Source organism: Protopterus annectens, chromosome 2.part0 (genome assembly GCF_019279795.1).
Source record: "Protopterus annectens isolate FY-2018-M chromosome 2.part0, PAN1.0, whole genome shotgun sequence".
Taxonomy (NCBI): domain Eukaryota; kingdom Metazoa; phylum Chordata; order Ceratodontiformes; family Protopteridae; genus Protopterus; species Protopterus annectens.
Window position 1 is genome coordinate 114,547,528 of NC_056728.1, and position 16,710 is coordinate 114,564,237.

The 16,710-nt window shown below is 39.4% G+C and overlaps 1 protein-coding gene across 3 annotated transcripts in view; it reads left to right on the forward strand.

Moving 5' to 3' along the window:
- LOC122792986 (diacylglycerol kinase beta-like) overlaps positions 1 to 16,710 on the forward strand; it is a 4,078,579-nt gene that overhangs the window by 3,714,024 nt on the left and 347,845 nt on the right. The window lies entirely within an intron of this gene.

Here is a 16,710-nt window from a genome sequence, read left to right on the forward strand (position 1 = left end):
TATATCAAACTTCAGTCCAATAACAATAAAAAAAAACAAAAATTCTGGAACTCAATAAACTCACTCCTCAATCCAGGCTCCAAGAATAATCCCTGTCCTGACCCAAGTAAATCTGACCTCGAACTAGGCTTTGAATTTAACTCATTTTTCATAGAAACTATTACTACCCTCACCAAGACATTTCCCAATAATAACCCAACTGCTCTACACTCTCCCCCTTCTAACTCACCTCATCTGTTTGAACTCAAACCCACCTCCACTACCTTTATAAAAAACTTTTGTCCAAACTTAAACCTTCCTCTAACACTCCCGACAATATTCCCTCTTCCTGCTTATGGCATTGCTCTCCCAATCAGCATCATTATTAACTGATCCATAAAAGAATCATATGTCCCCAAACTCTGGCACTCAGCTTATATTTTTCCTCTTCATAAAGAAGGCAAAAATACCAGCATCTCAAACTTTCACCCCATTGCTTTGCTCTCACCAATCTCCAAAACCCTAGAAAAATGCATCCACCTCCAACTTATGCCTTTGCTGACCCAAAACAATCTTCTCACTCCTACCCAGCATGGCTTCTGTCCAGGCCATAGCACAATAACCACTCTATTCTCTTTCCTAGAAACTATCAATCAAGCCCGAGATTCAGGACACTTAGTTTCTACTGTTTTACTCGATCTGTCTAAAGCCTTTGATACTGTTTCCCACGAGCACCTTCTCTGTCATCTCTCAAACCTTAATCTCTCACATAATGCTTTATCCTGGTTCTCCAGCCATCTGTCAGACAGATCACTGGCAGTCAAATGGAAGAACTCCATCTCTTCCTTCCTACCTAGCCCAACTGGCGTACCACAGGGATCCATCCTTGGGCCAATGATTTTTAACATCTTCACTTTCACACTGCTATTCCTGATGCTAAAATCATTCAATACGCAGATGATTCAACCTTAGTCTGCTCTTCCTCAAACCTCTCTGTATTGCTGACTAAAACCCAAACTGCCTTCTCAACAACTGAAAACTGGATGAGCCAAAACCACCTCTCTCTCAATGCAAATAAATCAAAGATTTTACTATTCCCTCCGACAAAGACCCTCTCCTACAATAAAAACAAATTCAAAGTCTATAGTCAAACCAACTCACCTATAGAAGTGGTCCCTGCTGCCAAACTACTTGGCATTACTGTAGATGAACACCTCAAGTTTGATATTCATATTCAACAAAATATTAAGAAAACCCACCAAAAGCTAGGTATGCTGCATAGGAATAATTGCTTTCTCTCCAACTCTACCAGACAAACTCTGTCCTCAACTTATCTTCTTCCATCCTTATTATATGGAGCCCCTCTCCTAGCCAACCTGTCCTCCTCTATCACCTCTAAACTAGAAAACTGCTACAACAAAATCTCTAAATTTGCCTCTAAATCTAAAAATACCACCCATCACTGCCTAACCCTACAATCCCTGAATTGTCTTGAACTCCCAAACTACCTAGACTATCTCCAAATCACTACTGCATATAGACTCATATTTCATCCAACAAAATGTCCCGTGCTCTAACTAACTTCCTTCCCTCTTATACACCCAACAGAGCTCTCAGATCTGAAAATCAGAACTTAATTACTATCCATTATACTATTAAGCATCCTGCTGGCCAACTTCTCCTATCTTTCTCACTAGGCAAAAAATGGAATTACATTCCCTCCACACTAAGAACCATACCAAACTCAGAAAACTTCAAAACCCAACTATTCAAACACCTTTCCACTAAATGGAAATGTACCTTTCTTCCTTCAACCAACCTAATCAAAGGGGGTTCTCTCTCTGGTTCCCAAGCTCTACAATTCTCATAGTTATCTTCCTATGAGCCTATCTAAGCTCTCAACAATTTCTATAGCTTCTCTCTTAGCTCTCAACAACTCCTACAGCTACCCTCACACAGCCCAACCTTGTAAATATTGTAAACAGCATTCTACTGTTGATGTGTGTATGTAAAGCATATTTACATTTTCTTAAAAGGTTTGTTTGTAAACTGTTTCCACACCTAACACATATCTGTTTTCCTCAAATGAAACTGTATGATCCCTACCTTCAAGCTTAATGAATTTGTTAACTCTGCATGATATTGAATGCATTTATGAATAACCATTCTACATAATATCTTTAATATTAATTATCAGTTGTATCTAAATTGTATAATGCATCTTGGAGCTTTTCTCCCCAGGCCCCCACTGAAAATGGGTCAATTCAGCCCAGTGGACTTCCCCGGTAATCAAACTGCAAATAAATAATAAATAAAAATAAATAAATGGTAAGACAACAATTTTACAATCATAGTTGTTTCAAGTATTAACCATAAGAAATGATATAGCCAGGTATTGCAGAATCCTAAAATTAGCACTGACTGCAACATTTTAAGACAGAAAGTACAACAGGGGTCTTAACTTTTATTAAGTGCTAATTTTGAAGTCCTTAGTTTTTCCCCTAAGTTGGCTGAGATGTTATATATGAACTTGTAACAAAAACATTGCTTTTTGACTTCATACAAGTATTGCAAAGCCCAGTGCTGTGTATAATAATTAAATACTCCATATTTTTACCATGAATATTTAGGACTTTATACGAATCAAATTTAGACAGCCTGCAAAAGAAATGTCAAAGTGATAGCAGAAATGCTTGCCTTGGTTACTCATTTATGGTAAGCAAAAGGAAATACATTTTAAGTCACTGATACCAAGTGAGAAAGATTTGTCCTGTTTGACAGGACCACAAAGTCCCATGGATGTTTTTCCTTTCACTGATTAGGTTCCTCATCCAGAATCACAGAACATAATTTAAGACACTAGAGGAAGGAATAGGCAAACAATGTGTCACACCATCTTTTATTAAACTAATACACATAAATGCTTAACAATATCACCGCAGTTTCATTCCCAATGAAGAGACTTCATCAAGCATCTGATGAACTCTGTTCATTGGGAGACAAAAATGCGGTGATATTGTTTTTATTAGTTTAATAAAGGATAGTGTGACACATTAAGTTTGCCTATTCCTTCCTCTAGTACCTTAAATTACTTTCTGTGTTACTGAATGGTGTTGGGCACCATATCCTCATCCAGAATATTCACTTCTGTTTGATTTACTTTTTGTATGCTCTGCTGTTTCTTCTTTCAGGCCTTCTTTTCTTAACTTTATTCATGTCATGGCAGCTGTATGAGAAGTTTCCATACTGTTATCATTATAACACTCACTCATTTGATGCCTTTCAATTGGGATGAAAATATATTTATGAACAAACCCATCCTTAGATATCACTTCCTTGTTCCTGAACATACAACAAGATGGGTACAAGAAGATTCTTGCTATAGTGGTAATGTTGCTTTTCACTGATTTTAGTTTTATGCTATGCTATTTTATTATTATTATTATTATTATTATTATTATTATTATTATTATTATTGTTATTATTATTATTACTATTATTACTATTATTATTATTGTTGTTGTTGTTATTATTATTATTATTATTGTAACAAAGCTATGTCCTTGTTCTATGTTTTTAACCATCTAGTGCAAATCTGCAATGTAATACAAACTATATGTGCTAAAGTGCTTTTCTCATCTTTCTGGCAGTCAGTAAAATGCTAGTCTTTCAAGCTTACAGACAGTGTTCATAGTCATTGCATGAAGGTGAAGAAGGTATGTGCTCAGGTCACACCTCAGTACCGAAGTGTTTGATCTAGTCTGAGAGTCATGTGCAAATGAAGACATAATATGTAAATGAGGAATATATGAAAAATCTGCAACTATATTATGTAAAATAGGAGCTCTTAGCATCTTTCAGTGATTTAGAGTCACCTTTCGATGCATATCTGTACCATCCTTACTGAAAGGATATAAAGCCTAAACAACATGTTGTACTCAAATCCCTGTCACTATACTCAGTATCCTACAGACTGCTACGAAGTTACCTGGGTCTGGCTTACAAGGCATCCTCTGACCCATTACTGATGGATTTACTGCATATCAGCAAGTCAAATGGCATCAGAAATACTCAGTCTGGGGATCTAAACCTCTTCTGCAACATCACCAGAACTGTTTGGAGGAGCAGGTATATTCCGCAGAGGATATCGCTGCTATGGAGCAGACTACCCATCCACATTAAACAAAGTTCATCTTTGTGCATTTTCAAATGCAACTTAAATCTATGGATGGGAAACAGAAAATGTACCCCAGGACTGCCCCCCGTACTACTAATGGACAGATACAGCTCCTAAATACTTTATCTCATGCACAGATTTCCTCAAATTATCTGTGATATGATCCCAGTTATTTTCATCAGGGGTAATATATAATTATCAATCATGGGATGGGCAAGGACAATCTATAACCAAATGGGATAGTTTAGTGTGAGCACAAAAAGGGAAAGTGGCCAGGCTTAAAATGGCCCACAAGGGCAGGTAGCCGGATACTTACCTATGAACCTACTGCACATAAACTTTTAATAAGCAAAGTTCCACTATCCATCCTCTTTTCAATCCAAGAAGATGCTTGCATTTGCTGACAGCTAAGTTGTCTCCCACACTGATGTGCTCATCTTGATCATGTTTGTTTTCCAAGTGATGCAGGCTACACATTTGAACTTGGGCTAATGACAGCACTAGGGTGAAGCACTTCAACAACTCCCTTTCCCAACACATATAATTATTGATCAGTTGTTGGGCCTGCTGAAAGCCTGTTTCTGTTGCCTGGACAAGTCTGGAGGCTGTCCTTCAGTATTGCACGCAGGTTGCTTACCACCTGCTGCATTCTGCACTACATGGTGCACAACTGTTGCAGCCAGTCACTGATGTTAGCCATACAGCTCCTTCTAGTGGTGTTTCCACCACTGACCATGGTGATGATGGTCAGCTGATGGCAGTAGCATAGCAACAATAATGGATTTTTTCTAGATCAATATAAAGATTGGAAAAACAGTTGCATCTACAGCCATTTTTAAGTAGTCTGAGGGAAGTTGATTAGAAGCTAGGGTGGTTGGTTTTAGCTTATGTAAAAGTTTTTAATGGTGGAGGCATGTACTGGGCAGAAGTAATATAACTGAGGATATTTAGCAGCTGCTGGTACTGGGAGTATAGTAGAAGTATTAATGTTTGTGAGGAACAATATAGTCTGTATAAAATGCTTGTTAAAAGGTATTGGAATTGAACTGGTACAATTGTTGGATGCAGGGATGGGGTGGTAATTTGGTCTGGATGTAAAATTTTGTTTATGGATGTCCAGAAGAGTTTTAGCTTGTTTTGATGTTTATTTTGGAAGGATGATATAGTATGTTTGCTTGTAATGTTTTTCTTTGGTATTTTGTCCTATTTCTTAGTTGCCTAAAAATTTGAAATGCATTTTGTATTCTATTTTTGAGCCACTCTTTCCAGGATTTGTAGCATTAATTTCCTTCTTTCTGTTTTTTTTTTTAACAAGAGCTATCTTTATTAAATTGTCACTCATGACATAGGCAATCATAAAGTTATATAAATGAAAACCAACCATAGACATATTTCAGTTGCAAACATTATTTATAATCTATCCAGTCATTGTCAGTCAAACATTATATAGCTCATTCAAATCTTGCCTTCTTTTAAACCTCATTCCTCCTTCAAAGCATTATTCTGCATGGATTGTTCCCACCACTCCTATTTTTCCATGTAATTTGTTCCTACCCTTTTCTAAAGATCCCAATTCCAGTTGTTTTATCTTTTTTACTATATTCACTACTTCTAGTACAGTTGGTTTAGACTTTGGCAGCCACCATAATTAGACTCAGCAAGGCCTTACTATGTCTATGCAATTCAGATTCTGTATCATAGCTCAAAAAATAATTTCCTTAGTTACAACAATTTTCTCACCCAGTATCTCTGACAGAGCAGTCTACTGAGAATCTTAAAAGTCTGTCAACTCATCACACTCCCAGAAAATACGTTTCCAGTTATCTCTTTCCTCCCCATCACACATCCAACATCTGCTATCTACCTGAATAAAAATTCTTTGGAGTCTACTTTGGGTAAAAAATACCTGTGTAAACACTTTCAAACAATGATCCTAAATCTTCTAGACTTTGTTTCATATTTGGGAGACATACATATATCCCCCCATTGTTTCTTTATGAATCGCTCTTCCCAATCCTTTCTAACCTCCTCTGATTGATTGAATCCTTCATTTTTTAATTCTAATGTTAGCTGTAGTGTAGGATTGGATTTGACTATTTCAGTCCGTACTTGGGTAAGGTTATTAACAATTTTTAGGAATATCTCATTGAGGTATTTGACAGATGAGTCTAAAAACATAGCTTTTAGTATTTTCTAGTTACATTCTCTTAAGGATTTGATAAAAGTGTGTTTGTCAAAGTTTTTTGATTATGAACTTGTTTGTAAATTATATGTTTATCTTAGATATTATAACTTCTGAAACTGTAAGGTCAGTGGTCACTTAGGTTGCCTGCAAGGCTACTGACTGCCCTAATTTTGTTGGGTCTATTAGAAAGAATCCAATATAAGGTTGATTGCCCACCAGTACTTTTGTGGACTCTAGTAACTGATATAATTAACTGTGTAAAGTGACAGAGGTTTGTGGAATCAGATGGGGTGTTGCTATTAATAAGCTGCCAGTATATATTTAGGCCTCCTAGTATTATTATTTCATGATGTATATGGTGGGATATCCAGGATATTTTCCATAGTGGTAATGTTTTTACCTGGTGGGATATATATATATATATATATATATATATATATATATATATAGCTGCCAAACAAAGTGTTTTCCTATTATTGATTCTGAGTTGTGATATAAGTAGTTTTGCATTATTAAACTGTATCTTCTGTCCATATAGGTTCATAGGCTGACAGGTAGGTACTAGGCTAATGGCCCAAGGGCCTAAGTAAGCCTAGCCAGCAAAGTTCCCTGGCTTACGCCACTCAAGAAAGTTAATTTCCTGTGCCCCTGTTGAGCAGAGCCACAGAAGTGATCCCTGGGCTGCATTTCCTATTTCCCATCCACTCATTAAGATTTTTCTTGAAGAGTGCTAATGAGAAACTTTGCTTGACATAGATGGGTAGCTTGTTCCAAAGTATAGAAAGTCTCTGGGACAGGAATCTATCCCTCCAGCATGTCCTGTTTATTGTGGTGACAAGGTTTAGGTCCCTAGAGTGTGTAGCTCAGGGGGATTGGGATTTCTTTAGGTGTAGCATGTCCAACAGCTCTGGGTTTAACATAGCTTTATATGTTAGGCAGAGATCTCCTCTGAGTAGGCGATATGTGACAGAGTAAAGTTGGAGTTTTTTGAGACGGTCAGTGTAGGGCATCTGTTTGAGGTCAGTAATCCTCTTTGTGAGGTACTTCTGTGGCCTTTCCAGCTGCTGCAGATGTCTTATGAGGTACATTCCAAAAGGGGCATTGTACTCGATAATGGGTCGAATGAGTGCCGAGTAGAGGGGAACAATGACCTATTTTTTCCTGGATGAGAACTCTTTTGTGATGAGGTGTACCACATAGAAGGATTTCCTGACTACTGTGGTGATGTGATTATCAAAGGAGAGACTATTGTCCACCTGGGTCCCAAGGTCTGTTATCACACATTCCACATTAAGTAGACTGCTGCTTCTGTGGTAGTTCATGGGTACAGGGTTTTACCAAAGGGGATGACAGTGCACTTTTTGGCATTGAGCTTGAGGCCATGCCTCTGACACCAGGCATCTGTCTCAGTGAGGCTCTTCTGTAGGATGTCCACATCATTTGGGGACTTGACTATGGCTACTAGTTTGCAGTCATCTGTGAACTTCGTTAGGCAGAGGCCTTATGTGTTAGCCTGTACTTCAGAGAAGTAGATACCAAACAGGAGAGGTCACAGGACTGAACCCTATGGTACTCCACTTGTCACTAGTTTGAAGTCAGATTTGGAGTCTGCAACTTTTACAGTGTGGGTTCTGTCAGTCAGCCAATTGGCAACCCCTCTTGTGACATAGGGATTTATACCTAGTTTAGTGAGTTTAGCTATAATTCCAGAATGGGGGATGGTGTCGAAAGCCTTGGCGAGGTCAAGATAGGCTGTGTGAACCACCTTACCCTTGTCTACGGCTTTGGTGACTGCCTCAAAGAAGTCGATCAGGTTCAGAAGGCATGATCTACCTTTCACAAACCTGAACTGGGTGGGGTCCAGAGTTTGGAGGTTACCAGTTTCTTTGTTTATGAGTTTCATGATGATACGTTCCATGGCCTTGCAGACCAGGCTCATCAGGCTAATAGGGCAATAGTTCTCAAAATCAGTGGTGGATCCCCCTTTGTGGAGTGGGATAACTGTTGCTGTGCACCATTCAGTGGGCACAAATCCTGACGTGAGACTATGATTGAACATGGTGCTTAGGTGCGGAGCCAGTTCGTTCTGAAGTTCATGTAAAATGCAGCCTGGGATGTTGTCTGGTCCCATGGATGCTGTGTTTTTGGTTTTAGAGAGTGCAGCTTTTACCTGTATAGATGTGATTACAGGGACTCTGCATTCTTCCTGTATTGATATGGGCCCTTTAGGGGGTGAGAGGGGGGTAAAGTTAGCACTGAACCTATCTGCCAGGATGTTGGCAATATCAGTTGGTTCTATAATTTTTGTGCTGTTGTGCTGTAATTCAGAGCAGATCTGGGTGTTTCCATTGAGATTCTTGACATAGCTATAGAATGCTTTGTGGCTGCCCTTAGAATCAGTGGCGATTTTGTTTTCGTAGCTGGTTTTGGAGGATCTTATAAGGGATCTCAGCTTCTTACTGAGGCTGACCAGGGAGCTCCTCCACTCATGGGATTTTTTTTGCAACAGTTATTGGTTATATTTGGGGAATTCTTGTAGATGATGGCTATTCCACCTGTCTGCTTATTTTTTCTGTCAAGGCTAATTATACTGAAACCAGGTGGGGTCATTTCATTGTCATTTATGTCTTTTTTTCAGCCAGGTTTCTGTAGCTAAGATTATGTCTTGTGAATATGTGGCAATACAAGCATTTGTGTCCTGGATTTTACTGTATATGCTTCTAAGACTGATATTTAGGAAGAGAAGGCTGGAATTAGGGGATGGGAGTGGAAAAGGGAATGGTTCATTTATTATTTATTTATTTATTAACATTTGTTGACCGGCAAAGTCCACTGGGTCAGAAACCCATTTTCAGTGGAGGCCCGGGAGAAAAGCTCCACAATACATTACAGTGATAACAAGTGTGACATGGGCTTTAAAAGTATTACATGTTAAAAAAAAGTCAGTAATTCACAGAAAAGAAATATATGTCTGCAATGCTATTTACAGGATTTACAGAAGTCTTCACAAGATGAAAGAGAAAAAGCACATTTCAAGTAACAAATTTGCAGGAGTTGACTTTATTCAACATTGGAGAAACATGGGGGTTGATACAGTACTATGTTAAGAATATAGTATACTGTATGGAGGTAATTATCCAATGGTTATTATGAAAGACTGGGTTTACATAGATAAGCCAACCCAATGACTGGTAATTGTGCTTATTTTTTTTTTTAAGGAGCTTTGTTTTTGAGGCAGGTGCAGGATGGATTATTTAGATAATGTGTTTTTAGAGGTATTTTATAGGTTTTGGGGTGGTCAACTTGGGTTATTTCAGATGGTAGGTTATTCCAAAGTTTGGCTATGGAGTGGGAGAACAGGCATTGACCGGCTCTTTTGTTGGGTTTTGTTACTGTGAGCAAGGGTTTACAGGAAGATTTTAGTGTTCTAGTAGGGATATATGTTTGTAGGATTGCTTTGAGAGCTTGGCATGCATTAGGTTTACTGATAAGTTTGTGGGCTAAGGTTAGTTGGGTATATTTTAGATGGTGGGAGAATTCAAGCCATTTTACTTCGGTGATTGCTAGGCAGTGATGAGAACGGTATGGTTTTTCAGAGGTGAATTTGACTATTTTATTGTAGCAGGATTGTAGTTTATTACTAAGGGTTGAGTGAAGATTGGTAAAAATGGCACTACCATATAGGAGGGAAGGGATGAGTAGGGTATTAGCTAGTTTTATTTTGGTATATTTATCCATAAAGAGCTTATGGCGATACAGTTTGCCTAGTTTGAAATGGGTTTTCTTTATTACATTCAGGATGTGTGTGTGGTTCATAAGTGAGTTTATTTATTGTTATGCCTAGTAGTTTGGCTGTGTTTGCTAGTTCTATTTCTGTGCCATCTTTAGCAAGGATTTGAAAGTCCGTGTCATGTGAGTTTGAAGAAAATAGTAATAGTTTGGTCTTTTGGGGGTTTAGCATAAGTTGTGCATTAATTAGCCTAGTTTTGATAGTTGACTTAATAGCTTAGTATGTGAGACTGTATTGAATGCCTTAGATAGGTCCAGTAGGATTACAGAGGTAGGATGGCCTGGATCTAAGGCTTTGTAGATGGTGTCAGTGAAGGAGAGAAGGGCAGTGATAGTGCTATGGCCTGGGCGGAAACCATGTTAGGTGGGGGACAGAAGAGCATCACATGACAGGTGGTTAAGTAGTTGTGAGTGAACTCATTTTTCCAAGATTTTTGATAGTGGGGAGAGTATAGAGTATAGTAGTTAGAAAGATCATGGGAGTTTCTTCTTTTATGTAGTGGGGTAATGATAGATTTTTTTCCATAGAAGAGGAGCATAGGATTCAGAGAGAGGGATTTATAAGGATTGAGACTGGGTAGGCATTTGCAGTGGCAGTTATTTGCAGGTATTCTGGGGGATGTTTATCTGCAGATAGTGAGCAAGGTTTGAGTTGTTTTAAGAGTTACAGGATTAGGGAGGTGGGTACAGTTTGGATAGTGAAACAGCTGGCTGTTTCAGAATGAATATACTCTATAGGGGAGAGGGTGTGTTCAATAGGTTGGGAAGGGTGTGAGTTTGAGGTGGACGGGCAATCTCTGAGTAGTTTTTGAATGGTGGAAATGAAATGGGTATTAAAATCTTGAGAAATTTGTTGAGGTGTTTTTTTCTGGTGCTGGGGATGAGTTTTGGATTGTGCCTAAGCTTAGAAGAGAGGAGACAGATTTCCAAAAATTTTTGGGATTGTTGTATGAGATAGATAGATTAGTGGAAAAGTAATCCTTTTTGTCCTGAATCACTAGCTTTTTTGCTTTGTTATGGAGTTGTTTGTGGTAAAGTTCATTTTGTTTTGTTCTATCTTTCAGTCATGTTTTCCATGCTTTGTTTCTGAGAATGATATTTTGTTTAGTTTGTTTTGTTAACCATGGGGCATGGTTAGTTTTGGTCCTTTTTTATGCATTGGAGCTAGGCTATTTAGAGTATCTAGAAAGAGTTTGTTAAAATAGTCGATGGCTTCATCTAAGGAGAGTATTTTTAATGGGTTCCAGTTCTGGCAGTTTAGGATACTTATAAACTTATTTGTATCAAAGTGGGCAAGCTTCCTTGATGTTCTATATGTATGTGTTTTAATTATATGAGGGTGAGTCCTATAGGTATAGGCTGGGAGGTGGTCACTTAGTGTGTTTGGTAAGGTGCCTGAGTTGGAATAGTTCTGGGGTTGGTTAACCAGTATCCAATCTAGGGTTGACTCACAGTTTGTTGATAGACCATGAGTAGGGGTAGTGATGAGTTGAGTAAAACTATGGAGGTTTATGCTGTTTGCTGGGGAGGGGGTGTCTAAGTTTAGCCAATTAATGTTGGTGTCCCCTAGAATTATTGTTTCATGGAGTATATTATGATTTATCCAAGATAAAATGTCTTCCAGTATATGAATATTGTGGGCTGGGGGGAATATAAATTACTTCTATGCATACTTGTTTCTTTCTATTTATGTGAAGCGTGGTAAGTAGGACTTCAAGGTTTTCAAAGGAGGGGAGTGGTTTTGAACAGGCTGTTATTTGTAATGAGTTCTCATATATTAATGCTACACCTTTTTATAAGTCTGTCTGAACGAAGTATGTTGTAACCTGGAAGGAGAATATCAGTGTCAGCTATGTGTGGTTTTAGCCAAGTTTCTGTTACTGCAATAATATTAGGTGTGTGTGGTTAGCCAGGCATGGAATTCAGTAATTGTATTGCAAATGCTGTGAGTATTTATGGTTATTAGGTGAAGTGCATTTTGAGATGTGTGATTATGTAGTTTTAGAGATGAATGTGTGATTGTGGTAAGTTGTTTGGTGAGCTTGACTAGTGGTGGGAATAGGAGTGTAGATTGGGCCTGGGTTAGGGTGGATATCTCCACACTGTGTTAATGTGTGAAGTAGATAAGATTTAGTGTGAGTTTGTTGTCTATGTGAGGTGGGTTTGTAGTATAGTTCAAGATATAATTTGTGTTTGGGGGTAGGAGGCAGTAACTGTTGGTGTAGTGAGCGTGGGATTGTATTAATTATATTTATTTGGGAGGTATGGTACCCGCGGTGGTGGTGCTGCGGTAGCATTGTCGCCTCACAGTAAGACGCTGTCCAGTTCAATTCTCAGCTAGAGCGTCTTCTGCGTGGAGACATACATGAATGGGTGTACCTTCGTTGAAGGTTGTGCGTCAGGCCTGGCAAGCGATGCGTAAAATCAACTGCCAATCATTAGCGGACCGGAGTTCCGCTGTGGCGACCCCTAACCAGGAAAAGCCGAAAGACACAAACATTTGGGAGGTATGGTAGTTGGTAAAGCGTGCTAATATGCTGAGGAAGCAGACTAGTAGGGTTTGAGTTAGAGTAATTTTGTATGATATGTAAGTTAGATTTTGCTGAAGATATTAGTTTGCACTGTAAAATGTCACTGAGCAAGAATAACTTCTAAAAGGACAAGCTGGGTAATAGCACTTTAAGTAAATGATCCAGAGATGCTAATTGTATGGTAACTGTAATTGGGGTGTGTTCTGATTGTTTTGATGCAGAGATAGGTTGGGAGAAGTATAGGGGTGGAGCTGGGTTATTTTAAATGTAGAGTTTCAGGGGGTCGGTGAGAATTCGGGGTAGGGAAGAGGAACAGAGGGGGTCCAACCACTGAGTCATCAAAGTAACAGTTTTGAGAAAAACACTCAGTAAGCTGTGGGTATGGCAAAAGGTAAAAAGATTTCCAGAGATAGTTAACTGCATGAATTGAACAGTGTAAAATGGAAGCTGGGAGGGGGGAAAGGAGAATTACAGGGAGCAGTACACGAACCCAAGAAGACAAAGCAGAGATTTACATGTGTGGTTAGGTACTTAGAGGATTAGCTGCACGATACTGTAGTAACGGAAGAAAAGGAGAAGGGAGTCTCTGAAAATGAAAGCAAAGCAAGTAGTTTGTCCTGTTTCAGTGTGGGGAATGACAAGCTATGTATTGGCCATTATTATGGACTACACAAAAACCTGTTAAACTGATTACCCATTGTTATGGGCTGTAGTATATACCAGTGGTATAGGTGGTGTTGGTGGTTCTGTGGAGCCATGTCCTCCAGTACAAAGTATGCATCAACAGAGCTACCTACTTCTGATGAGTGTACTTGGGCACTTAGCCTTACCTGTAGTCAGATTCTAAAATCTGTAAGTTGTAGCTTATGTTAAGGATAGACTTCATTCAGGCTTGGGTTATAATTGCTGGAAAGCCGGTGCAGTGCATTAGCTGAGGTTGGTTTGGTCAATATCAGCAGAGTAGGAGGAGAGATGGCTAAAAGTGATGAGACATTTAATTAACTCAGATTCTAGATGCTGTTATGGTAAATATATTACTGTGTTTGAAGACTTCAGTTTAAATTGATAAAAGAAGATAGTAAAAGACAATGCTTGTTACCAGGTCAGCTCTCCAAAATACCCTTTGCAGATGTTCATGCACCATTTCCAAGAGGTGAGTTGAGAGGTTCTTAGGTTCATAGGTGTGTACTAGGCTAATGGCCCTGGAGCCTTTACAAGTCTAGCCCATAGGATTACCCTGGCATCATGCCACCCGACCTTAGTTCCCAGTGCCTCTGTCGAGTAGAGCCACTGGAATAATCCTCGGGGTGAATTTTCTATTTCCCATCCACTCATCAAGATTTCTCTTGAAGAGGGTCAGTGAGGTGCTCTGTTTGACATGTATGGGAAGTCTTGTGTCTGCAGGACCTCTAATTAACAAACAAATGTTTACAGTCTGATATAACAAGTTACAAAAGTGCACAATAGTATAGCATGGTATATCTAGCAATCATGTCTATTGCATCAAACTGGCATTAAACCCTATCTGTCTTTATAAATAGGTACAACAATATCCAAGATCCACATTTAACTCTTAGCTATAGGTTAATGAATCACAGCTGATGTGATCAACAATTGGTATACCACAAACTGTTTGCATTTCACAATGCAGCAATAAGGGTGAACATCCTATAGTTAACTTACTTTTTATACCTATGTTACTAGGTTTCGTGCTTGCCGCCTAATATTTGCCTGTGTAATTAGCAGCACTATTAAACCAACACAAAATGTTTGTGGCTAACAGAGGGAGAAATTCAAGCAGTTCTTATACAATTGACCTACAACAGCTTATTTAACATGGGAACAAGCAAGATGTTTTCCTTGGCAGTTCTGTGGAGCCACGTACTCTAGTACAGAGTACACATTAACAGAGCTACCTACTTCAGGAATGTACACATGGACACTCAGCTGTCCATTTAGTCTGATTCTACAAGCTGTAATTCTTATCTTTTGTTAACTTTTACTGGATTACACATACACATCTACTCTGACTGCACACTCTCGGTCCTTTCAAGGATGGACTTCACGCTTGCATAATTTTTGCTAAAAAGTGATATTTATTAACCAGCCTGTGCAGTGTATTAGCTGGGGCTGGTTTGCTCAGGGTCGACAGAGTAGGAGTAGAGATAGTGATTTGCTATGACTAGAGGCCAGGGAATCCAGAAAAGGTATACATTCAGTGTAAATTGAAAGATGGTGCCTACTTGAAGCAACAGAGTAAACATGTAAATAATAAGCAAGTGCTGTCATGTGATCTTGAGGCAAAGGTGCTCCATTGATGAGACTTACTGGATGCAGTGAAACCTCTTGACAGTAACCTAACCATGCTACGTGACTTAGAGTTTAACTGAGAGATTCTACCATGTGTTGTGGAAGTCTGACAAGATCTAGCTACCTTCTTCTTGGGTGAATCCACATGAGGGAATTAGTTTCAGATGCAGATGGCATCTGGCCTAGTCATCTACCGTGCATGCGGACAATTCCCTGGCTTTGTCTACCTGTGTTACTAATTTGTGTCTGGTAAGTCTTTACAAATGTACACATGGATGTGGACACCGATGCTAGGAGTGCCTCATATAGGTTTCATCATGACATTATCCTCAGCCTCCACCATTCACATGTACAGGTGAAATTCCTCATGCATAGCCTGCAAAACTCTATCTCTACTTGACTCTCAGTGATAGTAGCGTGAGTCTGAACTATGTCACAACAAATCTGGTGCTGGGTATCTAAGGCTTTGCATGTCCCTGGAGATAAATAAGAACTATGCCTTTGCGTGGCACCTCTATATAGAAGTATAACCCTGGGTATTGCTACCTCTAAAACAGTATTCTCCTCATCAAGGAGTTCAGGCTGTGCACAAGAAGCAGGTGTTGAGCTATGCAGTGTCCCTCATACCCCATAAAGTCATTTCCTCATTATGCTGAGGATGTGAGCATGTGTCACTGCCTAGGAAGTTATCCACCTGCTAGGTGTAGGGGACCCCTTGCCAGTACACTTACAAACTGTGTGCCACTGTCCTTAGGCTGTTTCTTGACTATGAAAGTTATGATATCATCATCGACAGCCATTTTGCTGTCAACATCAGCCTGCTATGCTGAGACACAGCATTTGATGGTTTCTGGAGCTGATCCTGTGAAGAAATGTATCCAGATGTGGTTGATGTGACCTGTGAGAGGTGGAATTATTTTCACATAAAGGTAAGATGACCACACTTGCCATGTTTTGTCTGTAGAGTTTGATTTACACCTGACAATTGATGGCATACCTGATGATGAAATGTGAAATCAGCTTACATATAACCTTCCACTGGTAGTAAAGCAAGGATAAGGCAAGGGGAGCAATTGCCCCAGGTAAAGTGCTAGGGAGCTCAATCGAGAGACCAGCTCTTCAGTTACTTTTTTGCAATATCAAAATGCTGTCACAGAATAGCAGTTGAGTTCAGCTTTTTCTTGTAGAGATGAGGGGGTGAGGTACCAGTTCATGGGACCAGCACAGGCAAAGTGGAGACAGCTATGCGTCTGCCTTCCACAGTGCCTGACTGTGGTTGTTCCAGGGGTGTGGAAGTACCAGTGTCTGCATAACCTGTGATGATTGCAGCAATATCTGCATCTGCATCAAAGTAATCACCCCTGATAGAGAGAAGATACTCCTCATCTGGTGTTAAAGGTTGGAGTGAGGAAGAGCCCCCACTGATACTGCTAAAGGTAATTGCATTCTGCTTAGTTCTTGTCCTGGTCTGTCCCACCATGTCATTTGTTCTTTTCCTATAATGTCCCAAGGTGTGGTTAGTTCCAACATTTATGTCAGCCGATAGTTTATTTCATGCATTAGCTCCCTGTCTCTCTCTCTCTCTCTCTCTTTCTCTGTCTGTTTTGCCACCCCCTTTCCTAAAATGATGTTTGACATATGTCCTCATGTGATTCTGCTGAGGGCTAAAACTGTCCCTCGTGTGCCTTGCTCCCTGCTGCTGCAGCATTTTGTAACCTAGAATTACAACCCGGGTCAAA